The 14176-nt window shown below is 48.3% G+C and overlaps 2 protein-coding genes across 3 annotated transcripts in view; one reads left to right on the top strand and one right to left on the bottom strand.

Moving 5' to 3' along the window:
• C3H10orf71 (chromosome 3 C10orf71 homolog) overlaps positions 1-14176 on the bottom strand; it is a 265025-nt gene that overhangs the window by 6920 nt on the left and 243929 nt on the right. The gene's annotated exons all lie outside the window — the stretch shown is intronic.
• Positions 1-14176, top strand: part of DRGX (dorsal root ganglia homeobox) — an 83624-nt gene that overhangs the window by 67528 nt on the left and 1920 nt on the right. The window lies entirely within an intron of this gene.

The raw sequence follows: 14176 nt of genomic DNA, 5'->3' as shown, positions 1-14176 counted from the left end.
TGCTAAAAAAACGCAGGCGTGCCAGGTAAAAAGGTAGGAGTGGCTGGCTGGACGCTGGGCGTGTTTGTGACGTCAAACCAGGTACTAAACGGACTGAGGTGATCGCAATCTAGGAGTAGGTCTGGAGCTACTCAGAAACTGCAAGGAAATACTTAATAGCAGAATTGCTAATCTTTCGTTAGCAATTCTGCTTTGCTAAGATACACTCCCAGAGGGCGGCGGCTTTGCGTTTGCATTTCTGCTAAAAGTAGCTAGCGAGCGAACAACTCGGAATGACCACCATAGTCGGGATAAACTTGTTAGGGATCCATCTCCTGGCTAGAATCAGCCGTTCAACTTCCATGCCGTCAAACGTAGCCGCGGTAAGTCCTGATAGATGAACGGGCCCTGTTGCAGAAGATCCTCGCAAAGAGGTAGAGGCCACGGATCTTCGAGGAGCATCTCCAGCAGGTTTGCGTACCAGGCCCTTCTTGGCCAGTCCCGAGCAATTAGAATTGCTTGAACCTTTTCCCTTTTTATTCTTTTTAGAATTCTTGGGATCAGAGGAAGTGGAGGAAACACGTACACCATCTGATAGACCTATGGAGTCATCAGGGCATCTACCGCCACCGCCTGTTGGTCTCTCGACCTGGAACAATACCACTTGAGCTTCTTGTTGAAACGAGAGGCCATCATGTTGATCTGTGGATATCCCCATTGACTTGTCAAGCACCTGAACACTTCCGGGTGAAGGCCCCACTCCCCCGGGTGCATGTCGCGTCTGCTGAGAAAGTCTGCTTCCCAGTTGTCTACTCCTAGAATGAAGACCGCTGACAATGCCACAGCGTTTCTATCTGCCCAGAGGAGAATTCTTGACACCTCTGACATTGCTGCTCTGCTTTTCGTTCCGCCCTGTCGTTATCTATGTTACTGCCGTCACATTGTCCAACTGGACCTAATGAATGGCCCGATCTTGAAGAAGATGTGAGGCCTGCAGAAGGGCATTGTATATGGCCCTGAGTTCCAGAATATTGATTGGAAGAATGACTTCCTGACTTGACTATCTTTCTTGAAACTGCACCCCTGAGTGAATGCTCCTCAAACCCTGAGGCTTGCATCTGTGGTTAGCAGAATCCAGTTCTGAATTCCGATCCTCCAACCCTCGACGACGTGAGAAGTCTGTAGCCACCACAGAAGAGAGATCCTGGCTTTTGGCGACAGATGGATCCTCTGGTGCATGTGAAGATGAGATCCGGACCATTTGTCCAACAGATCGAGCTGGAAGGGTCTAGCATGAAACCTTCCAAAGACTTTTGCATATGCAGAACATCTCTAATAGCCTCTATAAGAGCCTCTATTCCCTGTGACAAAGCTGCATCCCCCCCCCTCCCCCTGAGTCCACCTCTCCCTCCTCCATGTCTGACCTGTCAGCGTCAGAGTCAGACTGCAGGATATGGGCCAGAGATTGCTTTTGCAGACAAATGGGAGGTGACTGAGACGCTGTATTGGGTACTAAGTCTCTGTTCATAAACTCATCCACAGTTTGTTTTAAGTATTGCGTCTCTTTCTCATTGTGGGACAATTTTGTAGAAAGAGATGAGATCATTCCCTTAAGAGAATTAACTCATTCCGGTTCAGCCCCGCTAGCCTGTGAACCCTGACACCCAGTAGTGAGCCCCCCGGTGAAGAGGAACACTCTGCGGTACAAGACACACACTCTCTGCCTGACATAATGTAATGTAACAGCACACACACCTAGGAAAGGTTAAGCACAATTAATCCACAAAGATCCCTTCAGGGAGACACAGAGTTGTTTGGAGCCAGCCCCCACCGCGCCCTTACTGCTAATGCCAAGCTTAGCCAGGTTGCAGACCAAGTACCCTGATAGGGGACTTAGTACACCAATAATCGCTTCCCCCCTGCTATGACCCAATGGTACCGCTGAGGTAATTTGTAGTCACACTGGAGGAGCTGCGCGTCCCTGTCCTGTCAGCGTCTGTGTCCACTGCAGAGAGAAAATGGCGCTGGTGAGATGCTGGATTCTCTCAAAGTGAAACCCTGCCCCTTCAATGGCGCGGTCTTCCTGCCTTTTTTATACTGGCTGAGGAAACTGGTGCTTAAAATGGATAAAACCGTTTTAAGGCTGTTGTGCCAGTATAGGTACTGTGTACATTGTACGGGGACGCATTCCGCCCCGTGTAGAAGCCGTGCATCTCCGTACCCTCATGCCACCATAATGCCGGCTCAGTATTCACCACTCTTCATTCTTCTGGTTCTGTTAGGGGTGGCGGCGTACTGCGGGACTGTACGCTCACCGTGGTGGGCTTGCAAATAGTTCCCTCAGGAGCTCAGTGTCCTGTCAGCGGGGAACGGGACCATTAACCTTTCAAGAGGTTGGGCCGTTATCCCCCCTAGGTCCCACAAAGCAGACAGGCTGGTGCAAACCAGTCCTGCCTGAAAATAACTAATAGATAAAATAAATGCAGAAAACTCTTCAGGAGCTTCCTTCAGCGTGACCGGCTCCTCCAGGCACATTTTCTAAGCTGAGTCTGGTAGGAGGGGCATAGAGGGAGGAGCCAGCCCACACTATCAAATTCTTAAAGTGCCCATGGCTCCTAGTGGACCCATCTATACCCCATGGTACTAAATGGACCCCAGTATCCTCTAGGAAGTAAGAGAAATATGCTTTGGGCCCCATGCTAAGTTCATAATATGATTCACAGCAGTGCGCCATGTGACTGCCAAACAATTAGAGGTGGAACTTCCATTGGTGCAGCAGGTGCATTGCATCGGGGCCCCTGTGGACTAAGAGGCACTGCTGCCTAGACCAGCAATGAGTTATCCCCAAAACCCCCATCCGACCTCCCCACCCTCACAGACCATTTTGAGCAATGTTGGATGAATGGCCCAATGCAGGGAACCTGGTGTACCCCACTGCATGAGGGACATGCCTCTTACCGTAGGGTGGAAGGGCTGACCTTGTGTGTGACAGACTGATAGAGGAGATCTGCCACCTATCAGCACTGATGTTAACAAGCAGCTGGACATTTTTTCTGATTCACTGCTCTCTGTGAATTAGAGCTCGCAGCTCGCAACCGGTGTAACTGGCACTGTCAGAGTCTGCCTGTGGAAAGCACAAAGGGTGGGGGCTCCTGTCACAGTGAGAGTAGAGGCCACTGTGCTCCTGACCCTACCAATGTACCCTGTTCTCCACTAGAGATGAGCGGGTTCGGTTCCTCTGAATCCGAACCCGCCCGAACTTCAGGTTTTTTACACGGGTCCGAGCAGGCTCGGATCTTCCCGCCTTGCTTGGCTAACCCGAGCGCGCCCGAACGTCATCATCACGCTGTCGGATTCTCGCGAGGCTCGGATTCTATCGCGAGACTCGGATTCTATATAAGGATCCGCGCGTCGCCGCCATTTTCACACGTGCATTGAGAGTCATAGGGAGAGGATGTGGCTGGCGTCCTCTCCGTTTAGAGAAGAGAGAGACACAGTATTTTGGGGAGCATTATTAGGAGGAGTACTACTATACTGTATACTACTATACTTACTACTTGCTGAAGTGATATTTATAGATTAGATAGTGTGACTGTAAGTGTATTATCTGACTTGTGGGGGAGACACTGACAGTGGGGAGCAGTTAGAGTCTGAGAGCAGGACTCAGGAGTACATATAACGTACAGTGCACACTTTTGCTGCCAGAGTCAGTGCCACACTGCCATTGTTGTGACCACACTGACCACCAGTATAATAATATATTTTGTGATTGTCTGCTTAGGCCTCGGAGTACTAGTTGCAAGTTGCAACGTGACCTGAAGTGACCACCAGTTTAATAATCAATCACCACCAGTTTAATATATATATATATATATATATATATAATTGTATATAATATATATATATATATAATATTGTATACCACCTACCCGTGGTTTTTTTTTTTTTCATTCTTCTTTATACATACTACTATAGTAGCTTACTGTAGCAGTCTGCGGTGCTGTGCTGACCTGACAGTGTCCAGCAGGTCCGTCATCAGTCATTACATAATAAATATATATAGTACCTGTCCGGCTGCAGTACTAGTGATATTATATTGATTTCATCTCATTATCAATAATTTATCATCCAGTCTAGACTCTATATTAGCAGCAGACACAGTACGTTAGTCCACGGCTGTAGCTACCTCTGTGTCGGCACTCGGCAGTCCATCCATAATTGTATACCACCTACCCGTGGTTTTTTTTTTTCTTTCTTCTTTGTACATACTACTATAGAGTATAGTAGCTTACTGTAGCAGTCTGCGGTGCTGCTGAGCTGACAGTGTCCAGCAGGTCCGTCATCAGTCATCATTACCTAATAAATATATTATCTACCTGTCCGGCTGCAGTACTAGTGATATTATATATACATACATATATATATTGATTTCATCTCATTATCAATCATCCAGTCTATATTAGCAGCAGACACAGTACGTTAGTCCACGGCTGTAGCTACCTCTGTGTCGGCACTCGGCAGTCCATCCATAATTGTATACCACCTACCCGTGGTTTTTCTTTTTCTTTCTTCTTTGTACATACTACTATAGAGTATAGTAGCTTACTGTAGCAGTCTGCGGTGCTGCTGAGCTGACAGTGTCCAGCAGGTCCGTCATCAGTCATCATTACCTAATAAATATATTATCTACCTGTCCGGCTGCAGTACTAGTGATATTATATATACATACATATATATATTGATTTCATCTCATTATCAATCATCCAGTCTATATTAGCAGCAGACACAGTACGTTAGTCCACGGCTGTAGCTACCTCTGTGTCGGCACTCAGCAGTCCATCCATAATTGTATACCACCTACCCGTGGTTTTTTTTTTCTTTCTTCTTTGTACATACTACTATAGTATAGTAGCTTACTGTAGCAGTCTGCGGTGCTGCTGAGCTGACAGTGTCCAGCAGGTCCATCATCAGTCATCATTACCTAATAAATATATTATCTACCTGTCCGGCTGCAGTACTAGTGATATTATATATACATACATATATATATATATATATATTGATTTCATCTCATTATCATCCAGTCTATATTAGCAGCAGACACAGTACGGTAGTCCACGGCTGTAGCTACCTCTGTGTCGGCACTCGGCAGTCCATCCATAAGTATACTAGTATCCATCCATCTCCATTGTTTACCTGAGGTGCCTTTTAGTTGTGCCTATTAAAATATGGAGAACAAAAATGTTGAGGTTCCAAAATTAGGGAAAGATCAAGATCCACTTCCACCTCGTGCTGAAGCTGCTGCCACTAGTCATGGCCGAGACGATGAAATGCCAGCAACGTCGTCTGCCAAGGCCGATGCCCAATGTCATAGTACAGAGCATGTCAAATCCAAAACACCAAATATCAGTAAAAAAAGGACTCCAAAACCTAAAATAAAATTGTCGGAGGAGAAGCGTAAACTTGCCAATATGCCATTTACCACACGGAGTGGCAAGGAACGGCTGAGGCCCTGGCCTATGTTCATGGCTAGTGGTTCAGCTTCACATGAGGATGGAAGCACTCAGCCTCTCGCTAGAAAACTGAAAAGACTCAAGCTGGCAAAAGCACCGCAAAGAACTGTGCGTTCTTCGAAATCCCAAATCCACAAGGAGAGTCCAATTGTGTCGGTTGCGATGCCTGACCTTCCCAACACTGGACGTGAAGAGCATGCGCCTTCCACCATTTGCACGCCCCCTGCAAGTGCTGGAAGGAGCACCCGCAGTCCAGTTCCTGATAGTCAGATTGAAGATGTCAGTGTTGAAGTACACCAGGATGAGGAGGATATGGGTGTTGCTGGCGCTGGGGAGGAAATTGACCCGGAGGATTCTGATGGTGAGGTGGTTTGTTTAAGTCAGGCACCCGGGGAGACACCTGTTGTCCGTGGGAGGAATATGGCCGTTGACATGCCTGGTGAAAATACCAAAAAAATCAGCTCTTCAGTGTGGAGGTATTTCAACAGAAAAGCGGACAACAGGTGTCAAGCCGTGTGTTGCCTTTGTCAAGCTGTAATAAGTAGGGGTAAGGACGTTAACCACCTCAGAACATCCTCCCTTATACGTCACCTGCAGCGCATTCATAATAAGTCAGTGACAAGTTCAAAAACTTTGGGTGACAGCGGAAGCAGTCCACTGACCAGTAAATCCCTTCCTCTTGTAACCAAGCTCACGCAAACCACCCCACCAACTCCCTCAGTGTCAATTTCCTCCTTCCCCAGGAATGCCAATAGTCCTGCAGGCCATGTCACTGGCAATTCTGACGATTCCTCTCCTGCCTGGGATTCCTCCGATGCATCCTTGCGTGTAACGCCTACTGCTGCTGGCGCTGCTGTTGTTGCTGCTGGGAGTCGATGGTCATCCCAGAGGGGAAGTCGGAAGACCACTTGTACTACTTCCAGTAAGCAATTGACTGTCCAACAGTCCTTTGCGAGGAAGATGAAATATCACAGCAGTCATCCTGCTGCAAAGCGGATAACTGAGGCCTTGACAACTATGTTGGTGTTAGACGTGCGTCCGGTATCCGCCGTTAGTTCACAGGGAACTACACAATTTCTTGAGGTAGTGTGCCCCCGTTACCAAATACCATCTAGGTTCCACTTCTCTAGGCAGGCGATACCGAAAATGTACACAGACCTCAGAAAAAGACTCACCAGTGTCCTAAAAAATGCAGCTGTACCCAATGTCCACTTAACCACGGACATGTGGACAAGTGGAGCAGGGCAGGGTCAGAACTATATGACTGTGACAGCCCACTGGGTAGATGTATGGACTCCCGCCGCAAAAACAGCAGCGGCGGCACCAGTAGCAGCATCTCGCAAACGCCAACTCTTTCCTAGGCAGGCTACGCTTTGTATCACCGCTTTCCAGAATACGCACACTGCTGAAAACCTCTTACGGCAACTGAGGAAGATCATCGCGGAATGGCTTACCCCAATTGGACTCTCCTGTGGATTTGTGGCATCGGACAACGCCAGCAATATTGTGTGTGCATTAAATATGGGCAAATTACAGCACGTTCCATGTTTTGCACATACCTTGAATTTGGTGGTGCAGAATTTTTTTAAAAATGACAGGGGCGTGCAAGAGATGCTGTCGGTGGCCAGAAGAATTGCGGGACACTTTCGGCGTACAGGCACCACGTACAGAAGACTGGAGCACCACCAAAAACTACTGAACCTGCCCTGCCATCATCTGAAGCAAGAAGTGGTAACGAGGTGGAATTCAACCCTCTATATGCTTCAGAGGTTGGAGGAGCAGCAAAAGGCCATTCAAGCCTATACAATTGAGCACGATATAGGAGGTGGAATGCACCTGTCTCAAGCGCAGTGGAGAATGATTTCAACGTTGTGCAAGGTTCTGATGCCCTTTGAACTTGCCACACGTGAAGTCAGTTCAGACACTGCCAGCCTGAGTCAGGTCATTCCCCTCATCAGGCTTTTGCAGAAGAAGCTGGAGACATTGAAGGAGGAGCTAACACGGAGCGATTCCGCTAGGCATGTGGGACTTGTGGATGGAGCCCTTAATTCGCTTAACAAGGATTCACGGGTGGTCAATCTGTTGAAATCAGAGCACTACATTTTGGCCACCGTGCTCGATCCTAGATTTAAAGCCTACCTTGGATCTCTCTTTCCGGCAGACACAAGTCTGCTGGGGTTGAAAGACCTGCTGGTGAGAAAATTGTCAAGTCAAGCGGAACGCGACCTGTCAACATCTCCTCCTTCACATTCTCCCGCAACTGGGGGTGCGAGGAAAAGGCTCAGAATTCCGAGCCCACCCGCTGGCGGTGATGCAGGGCAGTCTGGAGCGACTGCTGATGCTGACATCTGGTCCGGACTGAAGGACCTGACAACGATTACGGACATGTCGTCTACTGTCACTGCATATGATTCTCTCACCATTGAAAGAATGGTGGAGGATTATATGAGTGACCGCATCCAAGTAGGCACGTCACACAGTCCGTACTTATACTGGCAGGAAAAAGAGGCAATTTGGAGGCCCTTGCACAAACTGGCTTTATTCTACCTAAGTTGCCCTCCCACAAGTGTGTACTCCGAAAGAGTGTTTAGTGCCGCCGCTCACCTTGTCAGCAATCGGCGTACGAGGTTACATCCAGAAAATGTGGAGAAGATGATGTTCATTAAAATGAATTATAATCAATTCCTCCGTGGAGACATTGAGCAGCAGCAATTGCCTCCACAAAGTACACAGGTAGCTGAGATGGTGGATTCCAGTGGGGACGAATTGATAATCTGTGAGGAGGGGGATGTACACGGTGATATATCGGAGGATGATGATGAGGTGGACATCTTGCCTCTGTAGAGCCAGTTTGTGCAAGGAGAGATTAATTGCTTCTTTTTTGGTGGGGGTCCAAACCAACCCGTCATTTCAGTCACAGTCGTGTGGCAGACCCTGTCACTGAAATGATGGGTTGGTTAAAGTGTGCATGTCCTGTTTAAACAACATAAGGGTGGGTGGGAGGGTCCAAGGACAATTCCATCTTGCACCTCTTTTTTCTTTAATTTTTCTTTGCGTCATGTGCTGTTTGGGGAGGGTTTTTTTGAAGTGCCATCCTGCGTGACACTGCAGTGCCACTCCTAGATGGGCCCGGTGTTTGTGTCGGCCACTAGGGTCGCTTATCTTACTCATACAGCTACCTCATTGCGCCTCTTTTTTTCTTTGCGTCATGTGCTGTTTGGGGAGGGTTTTTTGGAAGGGACATCCTGCGTGACACTGCAGTGCCACTCCTAGATGGGCCCGGTGTTTGTGTCGGCCACTAGGGTCGCTTATCTTACTCACACAGCTACCTCATTGCGCCTCTTTTTTTCTTTGCGTCATGTGCTGTTTGGGGAGGGTTTTTTGGAAGGGACATCCTGCGTGACACTGCAGTGCCACTCCTAGATGGGCCCGGTGTTTGTGTCGGCCACTAGGGTCGCTTATCTTACTCACACAGCTACCTCATTGCGCCTCTTTTTTTCTTTGCGTCATGTGCTGTTTGGGGAGGGTTTTTTGGAAGGGACATCCTGCGTGACACTGCAGTGACACTCCTAGATGGGCCCGGTGTTTGTGTCGGCCACTAGGGTCGCTTATCTTACTCACACAGCTACCTCATTGCGCCTCTTTTTTTCTTTGCGTCATGTGCTGTTTGGGGAGGGTTTTTTGGAAGGGACATCCTGCGTGACACTGCAGTGACACTCCTAGATGGGCCCGGTGTTTGTGTCGGCCACTAGGGTCGCTTATCTTACTCACACAGCTACCTCATTGCGCCTCTTTTTTTCTTTGCGTCATGTGCTGTTTGGGGAGGGTTTTTTGGAAGGGACATCCTGCGTGACACTGCAGTGACACTCCTAGATGGGCCCGGTGTTTGTGTCGGCCACTAGGGTCGCTTATCTTACTCACACAGCTACCTCATTGCGCCTCTATTTTTCATTGCGTCATGTGCTGTTTGGGGAGGGTTTTTTGGAAGGGACATCCTGCGTGACACTGCAGTGACACTCCTAGATGGGCCCGGTGTTTGTGTCGGCCACTAGGGTCGCTTATCTTACTCACACAGCTACCTCATTGCGCCTCTTTTTTTCTTTGCGTCATGTGCTGTTTGGGGAGGGTTTTTTGGAAGGGACATCCTGCGTGACACTGCAGTGACACTCCTAGATGGGCCCGGTGTTTGTGTCGGCCACTAGGGTCGCTTATCTTACTCACACAGCTACCTCATTGCGCCTCTTTTTTTCTTTGCGTCATGTGCTGTTTGGGGAGGGTTTTTTGGAAGGGACATCCTGCGTGACACTGCAGTGACACTCCTAGATGGGCCCGGTGTTTGTGTCGTCCACTAGGGTCGCTTATCTTACTCACACAGCTACCTCATTGCGCCTCTTTTTTTCTTTGCGTCATGTGCTGTTTGGGGAGGGTTTTTTGGAAGGGACATCCTGCGTGACACTGCAGTGACACTCCTAGATGGGCCCGGTGTTTGTGTCGGCCACTAGGGTCGCTTATCTTACTCACACAGCTACCTCATTGCGCCTCTTTTTTTCTTTGCGTCATGTGCTGTTTGGGGAGGGTTTTTTGGAAGGGACATCCTGCGTGACACTGCAGTGACACTCCTAGATGGGCCCGGTGTTTGTGTCGGCCACTAGGGTCGCTTATCTTACTCACACAGCTACCTCATTGCGCCTCTTTTTTTCTTTGCGTCATGTGCTGTTTGGGGAGGGTTTTTTGGAAGGGACATCCTGCGTGACACTGCAGTGACACTCCTAGATGGGCCCGGTGTTTGTGTCGGCCACTAGGGTCGCTTATCTTACTCACACAGCTACCTCATTGCGCCTCTTTTTTTCTTTGCGTCATGTGCTGTTTGGGGAGGGTTTTTTGGAAGGGACATCCTGCGTGACACTGCAGTGACACTCCTAGATGGGCCCGGTGTTTGTGTCGGCCACTAGGGTCGCTTATCTTACTCACACAGCTACCTCATTGCGCCTCTTTTTTTCTTTGCGTCATGTGCTGTTTGGGGAGGGTTTTTTGGAAGGGACATCCTGCGTGACACTGCAGTGACACTCCTAGATGGGCCCGGTGTTTGTGTCGGCCACTAGGGTCGCTTATCTTACTCACACAGCTACCTCATTGCGCCTCTTTTTTTCTTTGCGTCATGTGCTGTTTGGGGAGGGTTTTTTGGAAGGGACATCCTGCGTGACACTGCAGTGACACTCCTAGATGGGCCCGGTGTTTGTGTCGGCCACTAGGGTCGCTTATCTTACTCACACAGCTACCTCATTGCGCCTCTTTTTTTCTTTGCGTCATGTGCTTTTTGGGGAGGGTTTTTTGGAAGGGACATCCTGCGTGACACTGCAGTGACACTCCTAGATGGGCCCGGTGTTTGTGTCGGCCACTAGGGTCGCTTATCTTACTCACACAGCTACCTCATTGCGCCTCTTTTTTTCTTTGCGTCATGTGCTGTTTGGGGAGGGTTTTTTGGAAGGGACATCCTGCGTGACACTGCAGTGACACTCCTAGATGGGCCCGGTGTTTGTGTCGGCCACTAGGGTCGCTTATCTTACTCACACAGCTACCTCATTGCGCCTCTTTTTTTCTTTGCGTCATGTGCTGTTTGGGGAGGGTTTTTTGGAAGGGACATCCTGCGTGACACTGCAGTGACACTCCTAGATGGGCCCGGTGTTTGTGTCGGCCACTAGGGTCGCTTATCTTACTCACACAGCTACCTCATTGCGCCTCTTTTTTTCTTTGCGTCATGTGCTGTTTGGGGAGGGTTTTTTGGAAGGGACATCCTGCGTGACACTGCAGTGACACTCCTAGATGGGCCCGGTGTTTGTGTCGGCCACTAGGGTCGCTTATCTTACTCACACAGCTACCTCATTGCGCCTCTTTTTTTCTTTGCGTCATGTGCTGTTTGGGGAGGGTTTTTTGGAAGGGACATCCTGCGTGACACTGCAGTGACACTCCTAGATGGGCCCGGTGTTTGTGTCGGCCACTAGGGTCGCTTATCTTACTCACACAGCTACCTCATTGCGCCTCTTTTTTTCTTTGCGTCATGTGCTGTTTGGGGAGGGTTTTTTGGAAGGGACATCCTGCGTGACACTGCAGTGACACGCCTAGATGGGCCCGGTGTTTGTGTCGGCCACTAGGGTCGCTTATCTTACTCACACAGCTACCTCATTGCGCCTCTTTTTTTCTTTGCGTCATGTGCTGTTTGGGGAGGGTTTTTTGGAAGGGACATCCTGCGTGACACTGCAGTGACACTCCTAGATGGGCCCGGTGTTTGTGTCGGCCACTAGGGTCGCTTAGCTTAGTCATCCAGCGACCTAGGTGCAAATTTTAGGACTAAAAATAATATTGTGAGGTGTGAGGTATTCAGAATAGACTGAAAATGAGTGTAAATTATGATTTTTGAGGTTAATAATACTTTGGGATCAAAATGACCCCCAAATTCTATGATTTAAGCTGTTTTTTAGTGTTTTTTGAAAAAAACACCCAAATCCAAAACACACCCGAATCCGACAAAAAAAATTCAGTGAGGTTTTGCCAAAACGCGGTCGAACCCAAAACACGGCCGCGGAACCGAACCCAAAACCAAAACACAAAACCCGAAAAATTTCCGGCGCTCATCTCTATTCTCCACACCATGCAGGAAATTGTTCTTTTACCCCTCTCTCGCTGTTGGTGCCGGCTGATGCAGCCTTTGCCTGTCAAACTGTTTGTCAGCAGCGTGAAGACAGTTCCGTGCGATTGGGTGCATGATGGAGCAGCCAGCCTCAGGAACCATCTTCTGCAGAGAGTGGGAGGTGACGTTCCTACTCCCGACAGCCTCTCACTACTCAATCCAATCCCTGACCCATGATACACAGATTAGGGATCAGAGGAGCATGTGCTAAGCTCTAATTGTACAAGCACAGTACATGATATTTGGGGAGGCCCCCGAATGGAGGAGCTTAGGACAAGCTCCTCTGACCCCGGGAACACTTTTCTTTCTGCATGGTCCCAGTTCGAGTAAGCATCAATTCTTTCCAGTCCCCTTTTCCTGGACTCTCCCCTCCTGACTCTCACTACTGTACATCTCCTGCTTATACCTACCATCTTCTCTGCATGGCTCCTACCTGCACCCTCCACCCTGTACATCTCCTGGCTGTATCATCCAGCCTGTCTGTACAGCTCCTACCTTCACCCCCCCCCCCCACACACACACACACACACACACTAACTACATCTCCTCTCTGTCCCTACCAGCCTCTCTGCACAAGTCCTACCTTTCCCACCTACTACACTACATCTCCTATCTAATCATCCCAGCTTCTCTGCACAACTCCTACCTGCCTTCCTCTCCACTCACTACATCTCCTGTCTATACCTCGCAGTCTCTCTGCACAGCTATTATCCCTCCCCTCATTCATTACATCTTCTCTCTGTCCCTTCCAGCCTCTCTGCACAGCTCCTAACTGTACTCCTGTCCTATTCTCATTATGGGCGGGATGTACTAACCTTGCAGCGTACATCCCGCCACACATCACATCGATACTAATTGCATATGCACTAACATATTAGTATAACAAAGTAAAACTCATCCGATAAGAGCTGTCCTTTGCGATGCAGTCCCTGGACTTCCGGGTTTATATCCGGGAGTCTGTCTGCACATGCGCAAAAGGACTCAGTGGACGTGGAGCATGCTGGGAGAGATCCAATCGGATCCCTCACACAGCGAGATGCGGTAAGAAGCCCATAGGCTTCCATAGGCCTATAGTCTCCTCCACATGGGAACCACGGCGTCAGGGCTTTAGTACATTTGGAAATGTGGTAAAACCCCTGAAAACAGGGTTTTTACTGCATTTCTGCTTTAGTACATCCCACCCTATATCTTCTGTCTGTTCAGATTGTATTTTTTCATTGTGTTATTTACTAAGAATGTTATAATCATTTCTGGTTTGGTGCACCAGAATCAGGATAAACTCTTGAGTGTACCATTTAATGTGGGAGCTGGGACTTGGAGGGCAGTGGCTGAAGATGAGCCAGAGAAATATTCCAATTTGCAAGTCTCTGCGCTAGTGGTGATTCCACTAACCCAGTGGTTCCCAAACTTTTTTGAATCATGGTGCCCTAGAGTATAAGAATTTTTTTCACGGCACCCCTAAGCCAATAATTTCTTAGAGAAATTTAGAAAGAAATATTAAATTAAGTAGATTGTGTTTATATGTCATCCTTAGACTCAATTTTGTGGTGAGGGACAAGATGTGCTCCTGTTTGTCCCCATATTTTAGGACTGACAGCCACCAGCACTAGTTTTGCCTTTTATATTGACCATAAATAATTTGAATTGGTCTTGGGCCACCAATCCAAGGCACCCCTTCAAGTGTCTCGAGGCACCCCAGGGAGCCACGGCACACAGTTTGGGAACCACTGCACTAACCTGTTTTACGGCTCAGCCTCAGCTGTCTCTCCAGTTATGGTGCCTAGTCACTCCTCTATGATGCAATTATGTGATTTAAAAGTGGTCAGCTAAAGTAATTAGATTTATATTGTTGTGTGATCAAAAAGGAAACACACTGATCCTTGTCATACCACTTTAATTATTTTATTCTTACTTATATCACCAACAGATGTTAAAGCATTCATGTTAGTTATTTCCATACATAAGACAGAATTAAAATTCCTGTTTAAGACAGCTG

Source organism: Pseudophryne corroboree, chromosome 3, assembly GCF_028390025.1.
Source record: "Pseudophryne corroboree isolate aPseCor3 chromosome 3, aPseCor3.hap2, whole genome shotgun sequence".
Lineage (NCBI taxonomy): Eukaryota > Metazoa > Chordata > Amphibia > Anura > Myobatrachidae > Pseudophryne > Pseudophryne corroboree.
The sequence above is the reverse complement of the archived record's forward strand: the minus strand, read 5'-3'. Positions and strand labels throughout refer to the sequence as shown.